This window comes from Chrysemys picta, chromosome 3, assembly GCF_011386835.1.
Source record: "Chrysemys picta bellii isolate R12L10 chromosome 3, ASM1138683v2, whole genome shotgun sequence".
Classification (NCBI taxonomy): domain Eukaryota; kingdom Metazoa; phylum Chordata; order Testudines; family Emydidae; genus Chrysemys; species Chrysemys picta.
Window position 1 is genome coordinate 141,111,470 of NC_088793.1, and position 23,988 is coordinate 141,135,457.

Genomic DNA, 23,988 nt, shown 5'->3' on the forward strand with positions numbered 1-23,988 from the left:
GCTTGAATCCCTGGGTCTGCACAAGAGACTCTGCGTGTGTGCACAGCACCTCCTGTGGCACACTGCACCTGGAGAGGGCGACACATAGGTCAGTCACTGTGTTCTGGACTGTGCTGACAGCCTGTTTTGACTCAGCCAAGCAATAGGTCACCAAAAGCCATACGGTCACAGTGAGGCTCTGCCATATTTTGAGGGCATTCAGGCTTAAGAAATGCCAGTTTCTCAGTATGAACCCCATGGCAATATGCCTGGAGGATCACTGCAGGAATTTAATTTGCATTTTGTTGCAGCCACACAAAATTGTAAGTTGAATTTTTAGTTTCATCTGCAATATATAAAGTCAGGTTCAGTTTAAAAATACCTTATGGTATCATTGCTAGAGTATGCACGCAGGATTAAGGACCTGTCAGCATGATCACTGTAAACTATTTTCTGGACTATATATGTTCAAGGACGTTTACAAGAGGGACTTGAAAGCTTTCAGCATTGATCCTGCAAGCTGGGAAGATGCAACTAGCAACAGGCCACACTGGAGGGCTGCGCTGCACCAGGGAGTCAAAGACGGTTGCGGGAAAAGAGAGTGGAGAAGAAAGGGCAGGAGGCCTTAAGAGTTAGTAGTGCCCTGGCTTCATCTTCTGGCCCAGGACCTTACGCCTGCACTATTTGTGGCAAGAATTGTCACTCAAGAATTGGACTTCTTAGCCACTTGTGATGTCTCAGCGTGACACACCAACTGAGTTGCTTTGACACTTACACCACAGTCTTTTGAGACAGACAATTGCCATGACATAGGTCATATATGTTCGTTGCCGGTTGTAACTTGGCATTTTCAGCTTAGAAGCCATGTTTAAGTGGCTATTTTTCAAAGACTTAGAAAGAATAGATAGCTCAGGGAAAGGGTCATGGGAAATAGTAATTCACCCATAGGTTGCTGATTAGAATCCAGCCCAGTTTGGTAGTGACTGATAGGTATCGTTATCATCCAGTAGCTGTTCTAAATGCAATATTCTTGGTAGTCTCCACACTGTCCCTAGCAGACACGTATCCAACATTGCACAAGCCCCCATCACAGTTGGCACTAATTGGAAACTTTGTTGCCAGTGTCTGCAGATAGGCCAAGGAATGAAAAAGTCAGAGACCAAAACATCCTCTTACTCCTAGCTGTGGCCCTTCCAGGTCAGGGTTCTTGAAGCATATTGTTACAGCAGTGGGACAGCCTGCATTGGCGTTGCCCATGGTATACCTGCTCTGGGGATAAACACAGCTTTTTTCTATAGGCCTGTCTATGTGCCCTTCACCAGCACCAAATTCATCCTCTTCTCTCTCTCCCTCCAAAATGTGGAGATTTTGTTTGTTGAGTAATATAAAAAGGAGGAAAAATTGCCGTTCTCTATTTGGGATGAGATTTAGTATTCATACAACTCAGAAACAATTTTAATGTTGGCAGGACACCAGATCATAAGGAAACATTCAAAACAATGCTAGACACGATTTCTAAAAGCCAAAAGCTTGTCAAATTTCCACGGCTTTATACCTTCAAAAGGCTTTGATCATTTCCCTGAAGTTCTCACCATAAAATAAAAAATAAAACAAAATAATCATCTGGTCTGAGACTTAGGAACTGAAATTTTCAGGACAAAAGGGTTTAGTGCCTGATCATCTTTCTCTTCTTTAAGAAAGCTGAGTGAAACTGAGAGCTTAAAATGGAAGAATGGTTGGAACCTTAACTATAGGATCAAAACTGGCTGTGGAAATGACATCTACAGATAGGCCTATGTTGGAAACCATCTATATAATACCGTAGCACTGAAAAAGTTGATAAGGTATATATGTGTTTCATATACGTACAGTATGCTAAATACTTAGAGTATACTTAGGGTATGCCAATAGTGAATTTGGCCCTTAGAGACACCACCCAAATGTCAACTGTCAAGAGAAAATGCTCTTGTGGGGGAAGGGATTATAATTGAAATCAAGTTTATTTCATATCTCTACTGTCAGAGTGGCTTTGTACAGATTTGGGGGAAATACTGTATAATTTTCCACTCACAGAGCTGCATCATGTCTGTGAAATATAATTCATTCATTTAAACTACAGTAGTTGGCAATGGGATTGAGGCCATATTTATTAAAGGTGAACTTAATTTTTTAAAAATCCATTAAATGTATTTCTCTAGGCTGAAAGACCCAAACAGCAAAGAGAAGAGGGGACAGTATTCTGTTTTTATTTATTTCAGCTTGCCTGAAGTAGCAAAGGGTAGACTTTGTTCTACTAGGACACTTCCGGAATGCAGAATTCTTTGACATCATTTTGACATTACACAAACTAAAAACTATTTCCCCATGCTAATTTTCCCCCTACTGTTACTCACACCTTCTTGTCAACTGTTTGAAATGGGCCATCCTGATTATCACTACAAAAGTTTTTTTTCCCTCCTGCTGATAATAGCCGACCTTAATTGGTTAGTCTCATTAGAGTTGGTATGGCAACCTGCATTTTTTCATGTTCTCTGTATATATCTTCCTACTGTATTTCCCACTGCATGCATTTGATGAAGTGAGTTTTAGCCCACAAAAGCTTATGCCCAAATAAATTTGTTAGTCTCCAAGGTACCACAAGTACTCCTCATTCTTTTGACATCACTGTTACTATCCAAAGGCCTCTGAAGCATGGAGCCCGCCCACAGGCGTGAAAATATGTAGCAGTTCAAAGGAAGGAGCTGAGAACACATGGTCTAAAGACCTTACCTCTTTCAATGCATCCAGGCCCATAATACAGCAGTACTTGTCTCTCCTAGGGCTGGCAACAGGGGGCGCCATCCACCACAAGAATTCTGTTTCCGTTCTCATTCTCCCAGCCCCGCCCTCAAAGCACACCCACATTCAACCCTGCCAATGGGATTGGGAAAGCCAATTACACTATTATGAAACATATTGCAAAAAACCATGCTATATAACAAACAAAAAGCAATGTACTTCAGCCCCTAGGGGTTGGGCTCCACACTCCAACAGTGCTCAATATTTTCTCTAGCACAGTCGTGAGCTATAGCTCTCTAATGAGAGTTTACAACATAAAGCTTCCTACTTAAGATATTTTTATTCACAGCATTATTTAAGGGGGGAGGGGAACAATCCTGCAAATAACAGCTGGTAAAAAAATCCATTTGACTACAGTCAGGCAATCCAATATGAAATTTTAGTTTGTACTGACTTCACTAGTGCTTTTTTTGTAGCCTGTTGTAAAACTAGGCAAATATCTAGATGAGTTGATGTACCCCCTGGAAGACCTCTGCGTACCCCCAGGAGTATTCATACCCGTGGTTGAGAACCACTGGCCTAGGGTACCTCTAAGAGAAGAGAATCACAGCGATATAACTGTGAAAACCATTTAAAAAAAAAATCACAGAATTCCTTCTTCAGCACAAGAAACTACAATTACCTTCAGCACCAAAGGGGTTATTAGGTCCAGAATGTGACTGAAACATATTAAAATAATAAGGGAAACAAAGATGAGCAGCTTTTTTATTATTATTTTAATAAATTCATAATCTAGCTGCTTTACTGAGATGAGGCCTGTATGGGGATGCACTGATCCAATGTAATGATTTTTATGGAAGCATCCTGCTTTGGATTTTGCTGCTATATCAGAGTGAATCCTAGCAAGCAGATAGGAGTTCAAAATTAAGGCCTGAATTTTGATTGCCCATGTAAGGGAGAAAATATATAATTATTTCCACTGAAATTCAATATTTAATGCAACCAATTAGGATGGAAATAATATTGACAATGCACTTGGGAAAATGTAAAGCCATATTCCTGATCATGTTGCTTTTATGCTATTTTGAGAATGAAGAGTACTGGGGCAGCAGGACCTATTACTTATTATTGTTGTCGTTATTTATTATTTGCATTACCATAGTGCCTAGGAGCCTAGTCATGGACCAGGATCCCACTGTGCTGAGCGCTGCGCAAACACGGAAAAAAAAGATGGTCCCAAACTAAGATCTCATACTGATCAAAGATAAAATAGCTAAGGTATATGGAGCATGAAGTTGTACCATTAAAGCAAAGATGGCCACAACTTTCCACTGATTCCAGTAAAGCCAAGTTGCCCTCAGGCAAGCTGGTGACATCCCATACTGTCAAGAGACTAGGAAGCACTGTGAGGAGCAGAGGTGGATGAAAGCAATTCACCATCTCTGCTAAGGGCATCCTAATGCCTCAATACAGAATAATGGGAGCTGGTGGCCACTTTGAGGAGACTAGCTTAACTCATGAGGCTAAGTTTTGATCACGGATATTTTTAGTAAAAGTCAGGGACAGGTCATGAGCAATAAACAAAAATTCACAGAAGCCCGTGACCTGTTCCTGACTTTCACTAAAAATATCCCTGACAAAATGGGGAGGCAAGTTCAACACTCACTGATGCTGGGGCTCTGGGGTCCCCCACCACTGCAGTGAGTGGGAGCTCTGGGGGTCCCCCCGTGCGGTGGCTAAGCAGCTCTGAGAGGGCCCTGCCACCGGCGGCGGCGGCAGCAGCAGGGAGCTCCGGGGAGTTCCCCGCCATCTGCGGCAAGTGGAAGCTCCCGGATCCCCTGCCCATGGGGGCTGAGCTGCTGCGGGGTCCCTCCACCACGGCTGGTAGCTGCAGGGGCATTCCCTGCCATGGCTGGGCAGCTGGAGAGGGTTCCCCTGCCACCTGCTGCAGCTGGGCAGCTGTGGGGTCCCCCCATCAGGGTAGGGTTTGGAAGCTGTGGGGGGGCTGGCTGAGAGCTCCAACCCCAGGCAGAAAATGTCACGGAGGTCAATGGAAGTCACAGATTCTGTGATTTCCCTGATGTCTGTGACATAATCGTAGCCTTATTTATGAATGTAAAAAAATTGCTTGAGCCCCGGCATCTCTTTCATTACAAATTAAGCACTGGATTGGATTAGCAGCCACGGATTTACTGTAATTTGAGCTACTGCATCCCCGTTGCATTACTAGTTTGAGCATTAGCATCACTTGAGCAGTCAAGTTTCAACTCACCCACCTGAGGGTATGTCTATACTCCCAGACGGGGTACACAGACAAGTGCTAGCAGGGCTCAAGCTAGCAAGCTAAAAATAGCCATGTAGCTGTTGCAACTCAGGCACCTCCCGAGGCTAGTGAGCCTGAACTGCAATGTTGACACTGCTATTTTTGGGGTGCTAGCATATGTCTGTCTCCCCTAGCTGGGAGGCTTGCTCCCAGCTGCAATGGCCAGACCCTGACATGACAGCTAACTCGAGTTTAAAGCACTACTTTACCCGAGCTAGAGATTTTTGTGTGTGGATGGGAGATCAGTTACGAGTAACACTCAAGTTAAAACTCGAGCTAACTGTGCTGTGAAGAGACACCTTCAGTCTCATACCTTGGTATCACCTGAATAATAACTCAATGAAAGGTTTGTTGAACCAGTGTATGGCACCATATTTTGACAGCTCCCCTGAAAATAATGCCTCTAAAACAAAATGCTTATAACTGAGCACAACATATTTCTGAGACAGCAGTAATACCAGCAATGTCTGCAAAAGAGTACTAGGGCTATCTGTCCATATTTCTTTCTCCTGGAAGAAACAAGTATGATGTACTGAAAATATATATCAGAATCTCATTCAGCTGTGAACAAAAGTCATTACTGAATTAACGTATGTTCAAGTCAATTAGCACAAGTTTTTTCTAGGTTTTATGCAAGTAACCTATTCATCCAAAAAGACTGCTGATGTTCTGAGCTAGAAGAGCTATTTAGGTCTGTAGCCTAGTCAGCGGTACCTGCCAACCCTTCTCAATCTAGGTCAGGACTTGAGATCTTGAGTACTTACTTTGCAAGCCAGACAGCCAAAGAGAACTAGTGTGTCCAGTGGCCTCAATAAAGAATTCTCTTTATTTTCATCTGTACTCTACCATACAGATCTCTATACCAACTATTCCCTCTCTATTACACAGCCAGACAGACAGACCCCTCTATACAGTCACTTGCTTTGAGTGAAGGAAAGCATTGGCTTAGCTGGGGAAGAGCCCAGTCCTTGTGGGTGTCTCATCATACCGGCATGAGTTGGAGCACATCACCGTCTCCTAACAATGCTCCTGAAAAGATCCGCAAATGTCTCTTTAATATGTAGTAAGGCGGTGGCTCTCACCCTGATCTACAGCAAGACTCAATGTTATAACTGAAAAACATCCAAGACCCTTTGCCCCGACACCCCCATCTAGAGATAAAAAAGAAGACTATTCACAATCCCCAAGTTGAGAATGCATGCTAAAAACAGAGCACAATTTCTCATGTGTTCCCTCTCTTCCTGCTAATCTTTAAGTTCCACTGCAAAACCTAAATTGCTCTTACACACACACAAACAAAAAATAGGAAAATCTTTGAGAAGAAACCCATAGCTGATCCAAGAGTCAAAACCAGGTGAAAATATGTAGAAGCAGACCACAAAAGATCACAAAGCACAGGCAGTACTAGAGACGAACACCTCTGGAAGAGATCACATTGCTACCACCTACCCATCAAAACAACAACAACAAAACATCACAAATTAAACTACTTAAATTATTGGTCTGGCACATAAATTTGAGAGACTAGAACCAGAAATAGAGGAGATCATAAACTTACAGATGTTGTTCAAGCTATGGAAAAGATGGAAGAAAGGACCACCATGACTTGAGAAGGATTGAGTTGTCTAATCAGCTGAGCGGGAACCATAAAAATCCAAAGAAAAATGCTCAAGGAGAAAACAGTGGACTTGAAAAAATAATAAAATAAAATGCAGTGAATTTTTTTAGGCATTCAAATATGCAAAATAGCATCCCTATAAGGCACTGAAAGGGCCCATCATGATGCTGGGACCACAAGAAACAACAGATTATATGCAGTAATTAGAAAATTCCAAACCTTTGGGGACCAGCAAAAAGTGTTACATGTCTCTGGAGAGACTAGGGGTTGGGGGGTGGGGAGAACGCTAATAATGGACATTTCATTTATCAAGATTGCTTGGCCAATATTAAAAAAAGACATGCAGAATCCACACAGGTGAGACAAGCGCTATATATTGGACATCAGTTTTATTTTCGGATAGTCTACAATTATACAGTATCTTCTATCGAGTCAGAGGACAGCAGGAGCAGAGGAGATTCTGAGAAATTCCCCACAGACTACAAGCAGCAATACTTCTAAATGTTAGAGAGACAGCAGGAGATTACACTTACCTGTCTGGTATCCTCATGTGCTATAGTTACAAGTAACCTCTAAAATTACTATAGCTAAAGGAAACGGGGGGCGGGGAGGAAGAATCTCATTTGTTGACTTTGTACATAGTAATTTTCACTGTTTCCTAGAGCTGGGTGAAAATTTTCTGCTACATAGTTAATTCACCAAAAATGTGTTTTGGGTTGAATTCAGCAAATAGTTTTTGGCTGACTCAAAAATGAAAACAACAATTTCACAAACATCAAAATGATCTGGCTTCACATTTTCAAAATGTAATGTTTTGACTTTTTGTTTCAAAACAATGTTTTGTTTTGAAATTTAGTTAGATTTGTTTTTTGAAAAAAGATTTAAAAAACACCCAGAACCAGACAAAACAAAAACCTAAAAAAATTAAATTGTTTCAGGTCCAATGAAACATTTACTTCCATCTGAAACATATTTTTTTTCCTTTTTATGTTTCAGTGAGAAAAATCAAAACATTTCCATTTTGGTTGGAAACAAACAGATTTTTTTTTTTTTGGTTCGGCCACCAAACCGAAAAAAGTTGATTTTTCATCAACTCTACTATTTCCTCTATCTCCTTGGCTCATTCCTTTTATTTGTGTGGGTCTTTCACAAAGAACAAGGGGGGAAACACTTTGAAAAGTAGGAAACGTGATTGTAAACCTACAACTACTTAGGGACAGGCACAGCATCTGAAACCACTTTTTTAATGGCTAGATTGATTATGTCCTTTTAAAGGAAAATAGCAGATTCATTTAATTTTATGTAATATACAAGATAAACTTACCAGCAATGAGCTGACAAAAAGCAGGAAAACAGCTACTTACCTACAAAAAGAGCAAAAAGTTAAAACACATGTTGCATTTCATAAAATACAGGAGTGAATGTAGTTTATGGCATTTGATTACACAGATCTATTTTTAAATCACATGCAGCATGAAAAGTAACGCATGCTCAGAATGGGATGCAAGGATGGAGCAACCCGGTACTTAACACAAAAAGAACGTGCTCAATTACAAGGCGCTGGGTTGGGTACCATGATGGAATGTACAGAGCCTTCACTGTCCCATGGGAGACCCTGATTGACATGATTTATGCTGCCTCTAAAAGAAGGACCCTCCAAACCAAACAGCAGGATGGAGAGTTTGGGATTAAACTCAAGGATGGGTTCAAGACTGGGTTTCTCAAATCCCATCTTGAACATATCCTTGAGCTGAGGCTAACTGAGCAAACCTTAGGTTTCTTACCTGCACTTGAGGTAATGAAGTGCAACTGAATATTGGAACATTTCGAGTCTTAAAGAGCCTGCCCAGAAAGCCAGGACAGCGAGTCCTGGAGATACAAGAAGAGCCACCCTGTTCAGACTGTATGCTTTGGCATGTAAAGACTGATCAGCTACATGAAGGGGATGGCCAAAGAATTTTATTTTGGCTGTACCAAAAAAACGTGTAAATAAACCTTGAGACCCCAGAGAGAGCTTCTTTGCTTAATTTTGCTTTCTTAGCCTGTGGCTCCAGCCGAGTCTGAGTCTAGCTTGGCAGACCCTGGTCCTGCCTTGGGCAACTTTATTCTTCCTTGTGTAATAATAGAGGCATGGCTGTGTTCTGACTCTCACAACCCCCTCGCTCCCCCCCCCCACTAAAAGGCACAAAAGCTGGAACTTGGTAGTAGCACAAAATAATTTAAATGATTTGTCCCCGCTGCTTTCCAATACATATGAAGAGAATTTTGGTAACAGAACTTTAACAAAAATGAGGATCGTTTCCTGACTTTGAGTGCATATTGGAAACTTCAGCTGTCAGACAGTTCCCACGGCCACCTTCTCCAAAGCAGAAAACATCCAATGCCAAAGACTGGAGAACAAACTAAAATACTAGCAACTTCATTGGGCAGGTATATGAGAAAGGGAGGATTTTCACACCAAGAGACCTCATTTCCCATTGACAGGCTTCAAGAACAGCTTACTTTTAAGTGTCCAGAAACTGGGTCAGGCAGATTTTATCCTCAAAACACAAGGAGTATTATAAGGAGGGAGCGGGCATCTGTGTATTTAGTACTGGCCTCTCTAATAAACAAATTTTAACTTTAGAGAGGTGGATACTAACTAATTACTTTACAGCACCCAAAAGCGTGCTCGACATTTCACAGTACAAACAAGACTTGATCCTTGCCTCAAGAGCTTACAGACTGAGTTCAGACATGATGCAATGAAGGTGTATCAAAACATTAAGCAGGGGCCTGGGAGAGGAAGACAAGAGTGACCATTACAGTTATGGCTGTGTGTCGTAAAAGCTAGTGCATGGCACAGAAAAGCAAAAATATATATTTTCCCATTAAAAATGAATGCCTTTGTTGACTCATTTCTTCTAGGCACTGTAGTAGAAATGGCTCTCAAACAGAGATTTGAAAGAGCAGAACCCTGATCCTGCAAAGACATATGCACATGCTTCCTGTCAACATGTAAAGTTAAGCACATGCATAAGTCCTGGCAGGACTGGGGCCCAGTTCAGAGAGAGGGTTGCAGATTGTATAGAAAAATAGCCCAGAGTCAGTTGTGGGAGAAGCAAACAATTTGGGGCATCAACAGTTCTCCGTGTTCTGTCTTTTAAATGCATCACTATAAATAAAGCACAAGAATATTTTAGTCAAAACAAAGACAGTGTCTTGTCTTCCATATTATGGAAGGTAATTCTGAAAGCAGACAGCTGTGTATTTTTCTCTTTATACAACAAATATAATATGAAGAAACCACACAGTCATGTTGGTGTTCAATTAACCATGTTTACTGAATATATGCCACACACAAGGACTCGCTTAGGATGACCAGACAGCAAATGTGAAAAATCGGGACAGGAAGTGGGGGGTAATAGGAGCCTATACAAGAAAAAGACCCAAAAATCGGGACTGTCCCCATAAAATCAGGTCATCTGGTAACCCTAGACTCGCTACCTATACACACTGCAGGTGCAGTTGGATACTGGCAGTTTCTAAAACAGAGAACACACTGAGTGCCACTAGAGAGGGATTCTAAACTATTTAAAGGGTTACTACCCTATTGTGTCACACTATAGGGCCATAATCTCTTTTCCCCACTTAGGAAAAAGTAAAAATCAGACGCCTAGAAATGTAGGGCTGGAAGGGACCTTGAGAAGTCATCAATTTCAGCCCCCTGCATTGAGGCAGGACCCAGTACACGTAGACCATCTCTGACAGGTGTTTGTCCAACCTGTTCTCCAAACAAAGAAAAGTTTGACAATCCTAATACAAAAACGTTAAAATTGCTTAGCCTTAAGAAAGCCTTAAGATGCAATTATGTTTCAGAAGCCAAGTTATAGTGATTGTTTTGTGAAAGATAACTAGCATGAGCCTGATAAAAGGTCGGGGAGAATACTAAGTAGTAGAATATCAAATAGCTGAATAAACAACTGCAAAGATAGAGGACAAACTAATATAAAAGGTATTTTTAAAAGATACTTGATTGTTTTCAGAAATCCTACAAAGCACCAAAGTTCATACTTCTCCTTTTTGAATAAACTAACCTTAGAACAAACTACACAGGAAAACCAACAATATCTTATTGGATTTAAATTACCTAAGCTTCAGTGAAGCTCAAGAGGAAACACTGAATGAAAATATTACCATAAAGGAGATTAAATCAGCAATACATTCTTTAAAAGCAGGAAAATCACTCAACCCTGTCGGCTTTACAACTGATTACTGCAAAACTTTCACTGATCAACTCAGCCTGACTCTTATTAGATAACATTTCACTAAAGCTTAAAATCAAAAATAATCTCTGATGTGCAGCCCAAATAATACTGGGAAAGGCTCCATATCTGTGTTCTTCATATAAGTCAATTTTGTCAATCAGTTGTGGTGCAAAAGTAAGAGCCAAAAGTTTGGTCTAGGTTCTCTCTAGATTTATGGCTATAAACCAAATTGGCTTTATTACATACACAAAGCCTCTAGTGATGTAAGGAGATTATTTAATGTAATACATTATTGACATTATGACACACTATACTGTAATTATCTCCATGGATGCCAAAAAAGGCTTTTGACTGCTGTTATGGCCTGGGAACTGTCTAAGTGGAACAATACTATTAAATCAATGGTGTGGGGATTTCAAAATATATGAGTATGGTTTGCTATCCTCTGACTGAAAGGATCCCTTTATGGCAGGATCAGGATTTCCCCTTCAGATTCTGGTGGTGCAAATGCACCATCCGTGGAGCAGAGGCACCTCAGATGGGGCAACTACAAAACTGCACCCCAAGTGGTTCACTTCAGCAACCTGATACCCCCAGGAATTATTTAAATGACTCTTTTGACTCTTAAGATATAAATCCCTTTCCAACAAACTGAAATACAATACACAGAATGATTTACACAGAGCTGAGGAAAAGCATTTCCCAGCCCCAAGAAATCAGCAAAAGTTACACTTTTACTAGGTTCAGAAAAAACACAGACATTGTGGCTTTTCACCTGGTTTTGAGGAAGGCACTAACTTGCTGCACAGCCAACCATAGGAGCACCTGATATATTCAGCTGAATGGGATTGCAATTATGGTTGCCAACTTTGTAATATTTAAAAAACGAACACTTCAGCAGGAATGCCAGAACCCCCTACCCCACCTCTTCCCCCTGAGGCTCCCTCTCTGCCCCACCCCTGCCTCCAAGGTCCCGCCCCCATTCCTCTTCCCCTCTACCTTCTTGACCCAAGGAGCCGGGGCTGGGAGCTGCAGCCACCCGACTCAAGTAGGAGGCAGCCCTGACTGAGTAGGCGCTGGTGCAGGTGATGGCCCAGTGCCTCCCTGCCTCCCCCGCACGCAGTAACCGGACTTTTGGTATCTGCTCAGTAGATCTGACTGAACACTGTCAGGTCCCCTTTTCGACCGGACTTTCCAGTCGAAAACCGGGCACCTGGCCATTGTAAGGGCACTTGCAGTCAGTATGCTGGAGCTCATTTGTCACCCACAAAAATCAAGACATCTCCTTAAGTTTTTAACAGACACTGAAAGCTGACACATCTTCAGTTGTTAACCTCACAGAGGTTGGCTTCCGGCTTCCCACACATACAAGTTAATGAAGTTAACAACGTCACTGCCTAACAATATGAAAAGAAAAGGATGCACTTCTACTTGCACTGCATTGCCTATTTAAAGAGATGCTTTCTCTGTGTTAGCACATGACCCCGAAGATCTCATGGAAAACTCCCATTGACATCAATGGTTGTATTGACTAAGGTTCTGTAGATTTTGGCTCCTACTGAAAATCTCTGATTAAAAACTACCCCTTCTTTGAGCCCACGTAGGGCATTATAATCTATTTTAATGGAAGAATCTTAGGCAATTACTAGGAGCTGTACCTTAAAAACAAAAGCGTTAAGGCTAAACAGTCCTATAGCCCTGTAGTATAAAGAAGCTCCAAGAAGATGTAGCTGGATGAATGAAAGAAGGGATCCCTGCACCTTGACCTCCATCTATGGACTATCAGTTGCAAGATCAGGACCTTAGATTGTAAACTCTTCCTGGCAGGAACATTGTCTTCATTCTTCCCTGTAAACCACGTAGCGTTCTTTAAGCAGTATGGCTCCCATTCAGGAAGGTAATCAAGCACAGGCCTAACTTTAAGCATGGTAGTAAACTGTGAATTCAGTGTGAATCCTCATTCAAAGCCTGATCCAAAGCCTACTGACATGAATAATCCACTTTTAATTGGGCATTGGATCAAGCCTCCATTTCCTTAAGCTCAGGCATGTGATTAAGTACCTTATTTAACCGGGATCTATACAAACAAATGAGTAAGAATAACAAATATGAATGCTAACAGTACAGTAAACACAGTAAAGGTTTGTTTCTCACAACATTTAAAAACTCTTATTAACACTAGAAATATTTTTTAAACTTTTGTACCCTAATGTCTGACTTAGTAATTTTGATACTGTACTTCAATGATTGCCTAATCTGATCTGCTTTATGAAATCTGGCATCCCTTCTCCCTATTCACAGCATTCTCCTTCACTGAAAAATGTCATCAGTGTCAGGATGAAAGTAGTTACATGAAAGCAGCAACATCTCTGATCTCATTGTTTTCACATGATTTCAGTCTCCCTGCAAGAGCTCCATGTTTGATTTTCCTGATTTCCTCTTCTCCAAACATCTAATAGCTTAATCAACATTAAAAGTTAGCATTGCCAAACAAATAAGAAACTGCTGGGATTACTCCTACAATTAAATTAAGAAATATTTGTGATAGCTGTGTGGCAAATACTCACTTTTTTTCCCCTCTTACTTCTCCGTCTACGACTCTGTTTTTCACCATTTTCTTCGATAATTTAAGAGAGTTTCTACATAAACTTGTTCAGAGTCTGAGCTCTGGCTGCTTCTTCATTTTTCTGCATTTCCATTTTTTAATTATATAAGGTTGCTCAATATTTCCCAAGCTTCGTCTCGCTGATTGATAGTAAGTAGCTGATTGGAGTAAGTCCCTCATCCCAATGAGTAGTTTCAGCAATTCATGATTTAGTCTGGCTGGCAAAGCCTCAGAGCGTGCACCTTTTCTAAAACGTCAGATTGTCAGTATTAGCGTTGGCACTGTAGATCAATCAGCAGGCATCCCAACACTCGCAGAGGTGAAAAGTGCAAGAATATCGAGATTCACTGAACAGACGGGGGGGGGGAGGGGGGAGGGGAAGAAGGAATAGAGGGATAAATTCATCCAGTGTACAACCCCAGTAAATTCCTCAGGTACACCAAGAATGAATTTGGTCCAGATATTTTAACTGAACATATCCAGAAGCAGGACTACGCTACAAATTTACATTGGCACAGCTGCACCGATGCAGCTACGCTGCTGTAACACGTCTGGTGAAGATGCTCTAAGGCAAAAGAAGAGAGCTCTCTTATCAGCTAATGACACCACCTCTGTGAGAGGCAGAAGCTCTCCCGCTGACATAGCGCTGTCTACATGGGGAGGTTAAGGTCGGTATAACGACGTTACTCAGGGGTGTGGATTTTTCACAGCCCTGAGCGACATACTCATACCGAAGTAAGCATGCAGTGTAGACATACTTTAGATACACTTTAGTCACGGGTGGTGCTTGGCCCCTCCCAATGCAAACTTAAGCCTGGGTATGTCTACACTACCAGCTGGATCGACCCCTGAGCGCTCTCCCATTGAGAGGCGCAGGCAGAGTCGACGGGGGAAGCGGCAGCAGTCGACTCACCACGGTGAAGACACTGCGGTGAATAGATCTAAGTACGTCGACTTCAGCTACATTATTCACGTAGCTGAAGTTGCATAACTTAGATCGATCCCTCCCCCCCCCCCCCCCCCCCGTGTAGGCCAGGCCTAAATTTCTCAAATCTGTCAGACATCCTCTTTTGTGAGCATTCAGCTTCTGTTTCTCTTTTAGCAGCATGTACGTTCTGTCAAACCATAATGCATGCCATCTCTTATTTCCTACCCTCCCCTTTTGTTTTTTACAAACTGGAAATGAAAATCTTCTTTTCAACCTCTTCTTCCATCTATTCATTCTCCATTTCTCCCTTCCCTCTTTAAAAAAATTATTTGAAACATCACTCTAATATTTCTTTTCTTCTTCTATGCTTGAAGTTTTATATAACATTCACTACCTTTGATTTATTTCTTCTGCTATTTCCATGCTCTTCTATATTGGCATTTTCTTTGTTGCTCCTAGTACATTTATTGCTACCTGGCAAACACAGAATAACCTTTTGGCATACATTAATATATGTTTACTCATCTTTCCATTTTACCCCGTCCTCTCTTCTCCATTGCCGTATCCCATTCATTTTCACAAAATACATAACACAGTTTCAAAATTAACTACAGAAAACTAAGATGTCTACAACAACTGAGAGCTTCAAATCATGACTTATGAAATGCAAACACCAGAAGTGACTCTCAGACTAATCTCTCTACTCCTAGGAAGCCTTATCTTTTGTTCCTGCCATATTTTTAATCACGGTTTTGCACAAAATTCAATTTCATCTAGTTTGCATTACAAGCGTGACTTCTAAACATAAATCTACAGCAGATTTACAAATGCAAACTCAATGTTCATGTTCATGAATACAATTTAAATAATTTTGGAAGGGAGTACGACACAGCACCATAAAACGTACAACCTTACAGAACTCCATTTGATGTTCTAAGACAAAAGGCTCAGCCTCAGATTGGTACCTACAGACAATTTACCTGTCTAAGGGCTCAATCCTGCAGAGAGAGTGCAACTGGAGACTCACTAGAAGCTACTTAGCTTGATGTTGTGCTACTTACATTCCAGGACATTGAGCAGTGGAGCACTACTGATCTGGCTGTACTTTGGCTTGTATCCGGTTTGCAATTGTCTTGGACAATGGCATCACTACCATTCTGTGAAGCAGGGTTTAGCTCAACTGCAACCCTGGTCCTGAGAGGCATCTACAAATCAGAGCTGCAAATGCTCAGCACCTTTCCCACACCCCCGGATTAGATGGGAGGAGTGCCTCTCCCCTCTGCAACCTGCAGAATAGAAGCCTAAGACCCTTCTACACAATTCCCCACATTTTAGTTTAATTGTGTGCCCCAGGAAGTATGCAGTCCAGGAACAGTGTTAGGAAAGACACTGATTTACCTTGCATGCTCTGAGCAGCTGATAATGCCATATGAGAAAGGAGGGAGTTGTTAGTACAGAAGTGCGGCCTTGTTATGGACTCAATAAACCCTCACAATGGCACAGGGAATGGCCAGTTTTCTGGCTCTGCACCAGTAGGGGCTACTGTGCTGCAGGAGAAATTCACCACTGAGGGAGAACAGGTTTTATTTGTACAACCACCCTCCAGTGGGGGGTTCTGTCTGGGGAGGGTAGCGTTAAGTAGTAATGGATGTCCATGGGAGGCAGTGGAGGCTGTTGGGAGAATGCACTGACTCAGTCAACGCATCTCCCCAGGCCCAGGGACATGCCTTTTCAGGGCTGGGCTGGATTCCTCTGAGTATCTTTTACCACCACCATTCTCTCTGGGTAGACTTTTCACAACTGGGAAACCAACTCTGTAGGTTATGCGGTTTGATGTAATCCACAGCTGAATCAAGCCCTGCATTACTTTACCTGACCTATTTCTAGTCCACTAATTTAAGATTCGATTACTCCTGGACCTTGTAACTTTTAGGAATGTATATATTATTTTAAGTTTGAGTTTTTGAAACCCACTATTCTAAATCACTATGCCAAAGGAAACATCTGCCCAAGACACCGGAAGCAAAGGGCAAAACATGGCATAGCCTTGGCCTTTTATGAATGAAACAACTGCAATATTGACAGTATTTTAATGCTGCCTAGAACACTGCAGCACATGGGCACTTTAAAACTACCTGTGCCAATTCATTTCTGGAACTCCAGGTTCTAGACCCCAATGGTGGAAGTCCATTCAGAGGAAAGGGATTTGCATTGGCACAACTAAACTCGTGCTCCATCAGAGGAGGTTGAGAAGAAGCGGGTGCAAACTAAAAAGTGAGCAGAACCAGCCTAATTGTGACATGGACTCTATAGAGCCCTGGCCGAAATTAAAGCTGCCCTCTCCTTCGGTGGAAGCTCCAGGGGTGGGCGGCGGAGCACTGAGAGTGAATGACTACTGTTGCAATCTTCACTGCAAATGCACAGACTGCAATGGCCTGAGCCCACGGAGGTGAATGAATCCCCACAATGCCTTATATACTAAACCATTTTATGGAAATGAAGGCTTATGTGAATTCATTAGTTAATGTGTGTACAGGGCTTTGAACATGTAAGTGCTAAGTATCAGCATGAGCATCAGTATATTGTATCAGCTTCAATGCATTCAAAAGGATGGTAGCAAAAAGATAATGCGCATTAATCACAAGAGATACTGCCCCCTGTAATGTTCAGCGTACTGGACCTTTGCATAAATTCTGAGCTCAAAAATCACTCAGGAATGTACCTGATTCTCCAATATATCAGCAGATGCCATGACATTTTACAGGTCCCACATGCCAAAACAAAATGTGCCATTGTCACCACATTGGTGTGTTGAACATGGCAAATGGGCACATTTTGAAACTGTGTGGTCCACTGATTACAGTGCAGTTTTAAAAAATGACTTTAGCCATATTCAGTGTAATTACTTTGCAGTTATATTGTTGCTGTAACTTTAAACTTCTTTCTTAAATACAGTTTAGGGACCCAGCCCTGCAAAGGCCCAATGCTCAAGTAACTAGGGAGTGGGGCTCAATGGGGGACCCTAATGGGTTATGAGACATCCACCTAGGAAATCAGGAGCTTGAACAAACAAAATTTGCTCTATTTCAGCATCCCATCTTCAACTTTATTTCTTTTTAACTGTCTGATTTTGGAGAGAGAATGAAGGTAGACTATTCCTAGAAACAGTCTTTTGGGTTTTGTTTTCTTTTGTAGTGTATGTGAAAACATCAACAGTTTATTTGCCCTACCAATATAATGCTGGTTTGATCCTCTCTTAAGTAACAATAGTAGCTGAATTATCCAGTAGAATAAATTTGAGAGTAAGAGACATGAGTTTTAATCTTGGCTCAGCCAGTGATTTGCTAGGTAGACTTGGGCAAGTCATGGCAGCTCTCTGCCTCAGTTTCCCCATGTATATATATATATACAGTGAGAATGGTAAACTTGTAAGCAGTTTTACTTGTACAGTATTTATAATATGAAAAACACGGTATGTGCTATTATTGGACCAAGACCCAATGTCCTTATTCTGTTGCTCCTGAGGCCAAACTCTAGTTGACTTGTTTTTTATTAGTATTTTTTGGATAGTATTGGCAAGTATTTTTCTTTTACCACCTTTTACCTACCACTTTTTAGGTAGCTATTCCTCATTTTATACCAGTGGGGTAGCAGCATGTACAACATACACCAGGATGTATGGATGACTGCTCAGTGGTGTACATAACCAGCCCTGCTGTGCCCCATGCTAGCTTTCTCAGGCAGAGGACAGTAGGAAGGAGTTGCTGCATGGCTGTGCTTTATTCCAGCAGCCTACTCTCAGCTCATTGCCCCATTCTTTTTTCATTTAAAATAATACTGCATATTCATTCAAAACTTGTATTGTCTGCCCCACTCTTCCTCTTCCCTAGCCTAGAGGGATACTTTTGGGCCAAGTGGTTTAACCAAGATTCCGAGTGCAGTGGGTTGTTCTGTTAGAAGGAGAAACTGATACTGGAGTCAGGTATTTCTCTGATGCAATCCTCTTTATTTACAAAGGATGTACATAAAGTCTTACCTGAACACAGTAGGAATCAAACAGCAAGAACTGTGTTTACAGTTCCAAACCTCCTATCAATCAGCACTGTACCCAAACGCTCTATTTCTTCGCTTTTTCTATGGGTATGTCTACACTACCCGCCGGATCGGCAGGCAGCGATCGATCCAGCGGGGGTTGATTTATCATGTCTAGTCTAGACGCAATCAATTGATCCTCGAGTGCTCTCCTGTCAAGTCCTGTATTCCACCGCTGCGAGAGGCGCAGGCAGAGTCGACGGGGGAGCGGCAGCAGTCGACTCACCGCAGTGAAGACACCACGGTGAGTAAGTCTAAGTACGTCAACTTCAACATAGCTGAAGTTGCGTAACTTAGATCGATCTCCCACCTAGTGTAGACCAGGCCTAAGGGTCACAATACCAGGGCTGCTTTGGGGCTTCTTTCTCGGTGCGTGTTCCTGTGATGTTTCTGCCCCTTTGCTCTCTCATATACACAGCTGCAATCACCAACAGTCCTCTACCCCTGCATTTAAATTCAGCATCCAGTGAAACCCCTCCACCAACATAGTTTAAATTTCTGAGCCCCCGTATATGTGGCCTGTGTTTTGGGTGGTGGCTCCTACCTTTTCAACCAAAGCAACAGGGCATTTAATAGTTTCCTCATTTAGCCTGAATGGAAGGTGGCTACTATAACACAACCTGCTTCAATGTGGTTTCTCTCATCTCCCCGTAATACATTATGCAACCTGCAAGAAAGACATCCTTTGCATTTTCCCCACAGCCAGTGCTTACTTTGTCATGAACAAGGTGCCAGGGCTCAAGCAATTGTTTTACAATCATAACTGATGCAGCAAGCCCAGGGGTGTGGTGCCAGGGCTCAACCCTGGCAAAAATTAAGCACTGCCCACAGTCATGTCTTCAATGCAGGCACAGCCCTTCCTCCTAAGCAATACTATTCATTGTAATGCAACCCTGTCCTTGACCCAAGTACCATGTTAATTGCTAAAGGATTAGCCCCTCTCACTCAGATTAAGACAACAGTGCAGAGTACAATCAATCAGTCAAAACAACAACCAACCAAACACAAAGTTAATCACAAGAAGAAGGGGGATGGACAAATTATAGGATTAATTCGGCAGCAGCAAGCTTTCAAAGAGCAGAGAAAGAGTAAAAGAAAAGAAAAAAATCCTTGATTTAGAGAGATTTTAAAAAGCACTGAAGATAGTGAAACATCACTTCTTCCTAAGGGGCCAGATATGACTGGCTCTAACTAAACTGTAAACAATTAATGTTAAGCCAAAATGGACTCCTATTTCAAATGTACTTTGAAGCCCATCTGACAAAACCCACCCTCCACTCCTAGAAAAGGCTCAGTGAAAAGAAGGGTCTTACACTGGACCCAAGGTGAACAGAAACAAGCTCTGGTGGTCCAGAAGGAGAGGCAAAGTGCAGAGTTAAGTGCTAGGGTGGCTGTTCACACATTCCCAGAATATTGGATTTTCCGGAACTTCCAGGAATGGCTCAGACCTGCCCCCGCTGGTGCATGCGAGATCACACCACACGGGGGGGGGGGGGGGGGGGGAGGCATTGTGAAGAGTGCACCGCCCCACCCCCACCAGCATGATCTTGCACACACAGTATGTGAGAGCAGAGGCAATGCGTGGCGGGGGAGGGAGGGATGTAGGGTCAAGTGCCCCCCCAGCAGACAGCCTGGGCGGGGGAGTTGAGGGGGCAGCTGCTTCTCACACCAGCCGCTTCTCACATCAGCCGCTGGGACACTGCTCTGTGTAGCACAGCAGCTGCCTGAGAAAGAGCCTGGCTGGGGAGGAGGCAGTGGCGGCAGGCTGCCAGGAACAGGGACCGAGCAAGCTGGAGTCACCCCATGCTCCATGGCCAAGGGAAGCGCTGGCTGGCAGGGCAGCTCGTGTTCCTTCCCTCCTGGGGAACATTCCATGCCTGCTGGGAGCCCTTTATCCCACTCGCCATGGGCCTCCACACACTGTCCTCTGCCGCAGCCCTGCAAACCGTGATCCTCAAAGGGGCCGTCCGCGCCAGTGCATGCGTGCTGCCTCGGGAGCTGCCTCTTCAGGGCCAAGCGACAGGGGCTGCCACTTCCCCACCCGTGGTAACTGGACTTTTGGTGTCTGGTCAGTACATCTGACTGGACACTGACAGATCCCCTTTTCGACTGGACTTTCCGGTCAAAACCCAGACACATGGCAATCCTCCCCAGCAGCTGAGCCCAGGCAGGGAGCGGCCCGCCGCCCCTCCCCAGCTGTGCTGCACAGAGCTGCCAGCTTCAGCTATGTAAGAAGTGGCTCCGTCCCGCTTCCTGCTTGGGCCCGGCTGCCAGGGAGAGCAGCCAAACGTGCCCAGGAGGGGAGGCGCAGCAGGAGAAGGACAGAGCACCCACCCACCCACAGGTAATGTGGAGCGGAGAGAGCACAGCGGCCCCAGGCTGGATGAGGGGGAGAGAAGTCGCTGGGCAGAGGAAACAAGTTGGGCAGTCCCTTGTCCTCCCCTTTTGATTGTCTTGCCCCCCTCCACCAGTATGGGGAGGCACAAGTCGTCTACGTGTGTGAGGGCTTACCAGTGTGGGCAAAGTGGCATGCTCTTCCTTATGGCATCCCCTGTCTTATACATCTGGTTTTGTCTCAGTACCATGGGGGACAAACCACCCAAGAAAAGGACTCTCCGGTTTGTAACTGGACAAATAGCCTCCCTATCACGGGCCCTACACAGTGAGTGCCTTGTCTGAAGTCCCTAAATATTAGAGCTGGTCAAAAAACAGCTTTCAAGTTTTTCATTAAAAAATGCAGTTTCATTGAAAAACAAAACATGTTGTGGGAACGTGTCAATTTCAATACAATTTTTCAACAGGAAAAAGTCAAAATATTTTGTTAGCATCTTTTTGGTTAATTTCAATTGGACTTTTATATTAAAATATTAATTTTAATATATTTTAATGTATGCCGTTTAATTTTAACTAAATATTTCAGTACTATCTAAACAAAACAATTTGATGGTCCTGAATCAAAATATTTCAGAATTTTCATTTTGTGGGAAATTTTGTAATTTCAGCTTTTCATTCTGAATTTGAAGTTTTGGGGGTTTTTTAAATGTCAGAATTTCCGGTACCTAAGCAGCTCTCCCAGATATTCAAATCTAGGTATTGTTGAGAACAATGATCTTAACAGGCACACTGGTACTTTGGGAGAGAATCAGGCTCTCATCTAGCCAAGACCAAAACCACACAGGGCTTCACAGACCAGAGTCAACACCTTGAATTGCACCCAGAAGCCACGTATTACATATTTCTAAAGCAGACAGCAATAGAGAAGCACTGGTCTCACCTTCTTTTTATAACTGTAGTCGCAGTTATCAAACTCCCTTCGATATCTTACAAGGATTTATTTATTTTGCAACCTACAATCCAATGGCCTCTCTTTAAGGGTGAAATTGCACCTGTTCAGAGCTGCATGTAAAGAGCTGAACTCAAGAAACCATTTGTAGTGCACAACCAACAAGAAGTTTTATTGGTCCTACAAAACCCAGGAACTATGCTACCCATTCTTGATTGCCCTCTCCTTGAAGTTTATCTATTAACTATTTACAAATATACAGACGTCACTCTTCCATGAAGCACTTCTCTAATCTTTGTCTTACACAACCATGCAGGGATGCAATGGGGAGTAAAGTCCCTACACCTATGCTCCTGTGTGGCCATGTAGACTTGCATGGACCTTGGGTCTGGAGTGCAACAAAGAATTTGAAATACAGGTGCTACTCCCAGCAAGCAGGGCCAGGGCAGACTCCAGCTCAGTCTGAGCGTGTGTTCATGCTAGGGTGACCAGATGTCCCGATTTTATAGGGACAGTTCCGATTTGGGGGGCTTTTTCTTAAATAGGCACCTATTACCCCCCACCCCCGTCCCGATTTTTCACACTTGCCCTCTGGTCACCCGAGTTCATGCACACTCTTTTTCTCTCTCTCTCACGCACACATGAGATGAGCTGGGATGGGATGGGCAGTGAGTGGGAACAATCTGTATCCTTTCAACTTACTTCCTCCCCCATCTTGGAGCAAGAGAAGAGGAGGGAAGGAGTTGTGACCCTGAATGACAGTTTCTTCTTGTGGCTTCTCCTAGGGCAGCACAACTATGTGCTGACCTTTACTCAGAGCTGGGCAAAAAGGCTCCATCTAATCTTAATTAATAGGAGAAATTTTACTCCAATTGTTCATGATTTCTTTGATAAAACTGCTAAGCTGAGGCACTTTTACTTGGTGTAGGGCAACCATTTCAATTCCAAAGGCTTTACAAATTTCAGTATAAGAACTGCACTGCAAAGTGGAGAGACAAAACTCTCCCCTTCTTTAAGGTTCCCCACCAAAAAAATCAACCTTTTACAATGACAGTCTATTAGAAAAATGAAATCATTGCCAATATTAACATTACACTTAGACCACAATATGAATTAATGAGCTTGCTTTCCACCTCCATCCTCGCCAAATAAATGAGCCATGTTCCTAATAAAGTGTTTGAAAGGAAGGCTGAGAAATTTAATAATAATAATTAAAAAAAAGCGCTCTCTGAAATTAACTTCCCGGCAGTGCTTTTAAAAAAAGAAAATGTTATTACTTGGCCCTTTGCTTTTCCCCAAAGCAAATTTCAATCCTTTGAGGACAGCACTAATATAAAGCAGATAATTTACAAACCTTTTATTCTACAATTTGCTTGGTTCAAATAAGCAACTAAAATAGCAATTGCCAGTTGAGCATTTTAAAGATTGTGGTTACAGGAAGACAAACAGCATAATGCAAAAAAGAAAGTCTGTGTTGAAACTATCAAATATTAGCCTTCCAGTAAAGAGCAAAATGCTGAACATGCTAATTTACATAGGCAACAGAAGGGAGCATTAAGGAATGAAGACTCTAACGATAATTGCTGGAGTTTTATCAAACAAGTTTTCTAATCTCAGCTCTTTTGCATTTATTGTATTGAAGGAGACAAAGGGGGAAGAATGCCAGTGGGTTGTCTTAAACTACTCATTTTGCCAGAATCATACATGGGTATAATGTTGGCTAAATGAAGCTAGTGCTTCATCAGTGCTGCTCCTTATCAAGGAGTCGTCATCAAAATAGTCTTGACTTCTTTAAAAATGGGGGGGAAATAGGACGCAAAAATCCTACCAAACTAACAAAAAGCAGCAGCCAGGCTGTTTTAATCTTTCCAGTTTTACCAAGGACGTGATATTTAATTTGGCTGTTTTTACACCTCACAGTCAAAGAGCAATGGGTGAAATGGGTTGATCAATGGGAAGTTTGCTATTGATTTCAACGGCGTCCTGATTTTACCCTTTGGCCTGGTGTACACTACTTGGTTAATTTGTGCTGAACAACAGACATGCCACTTTTACAAAGAGCTGCAAGCCATCCTCAGTGGAGACCCCAGCACCACCCCAATAGCCCCATGGATACTTCTGAGGAGCCCAAATCA

At 42.6% G+C, this 23,988-nt stretch overlaps 1 protein-coding gene across 8 annotated transcripts in view; it reads right to left on the reverse strand.

The window, feature by feature from the left end:
- SMYD3 (SET and MYND domain containing 3) overlaps nucleotides 1–23,988 on the reverse strand; it is a 635,613-nt gene that overhangs the window by 277,684 nt on the left and 333,941 nt on the right. Inside the window, exons 1-2 of one of the 8 annotated variants that reach the window (XM_065589176.1) lie at nucleotides 13,513–13,792; nucleotides 8,023–8,062 (exon numbers count right to left, since the gene is read on the reverse strand). The exons of 6 other annotated variants lie outside the window; for them this stretch is intronic. The gene's annotated coding sequence lies outside the window, so the exon portion shown is untranslated. Of the gene's footprint in view, nucleotides 1–8,022; nucleotides 8,063–13,512; nucleotides 13,793–23,988 lie in introns of those variants that run through there. One more of the 8 variants, XM_065589175.1, reaches the window with a different exon arrangement.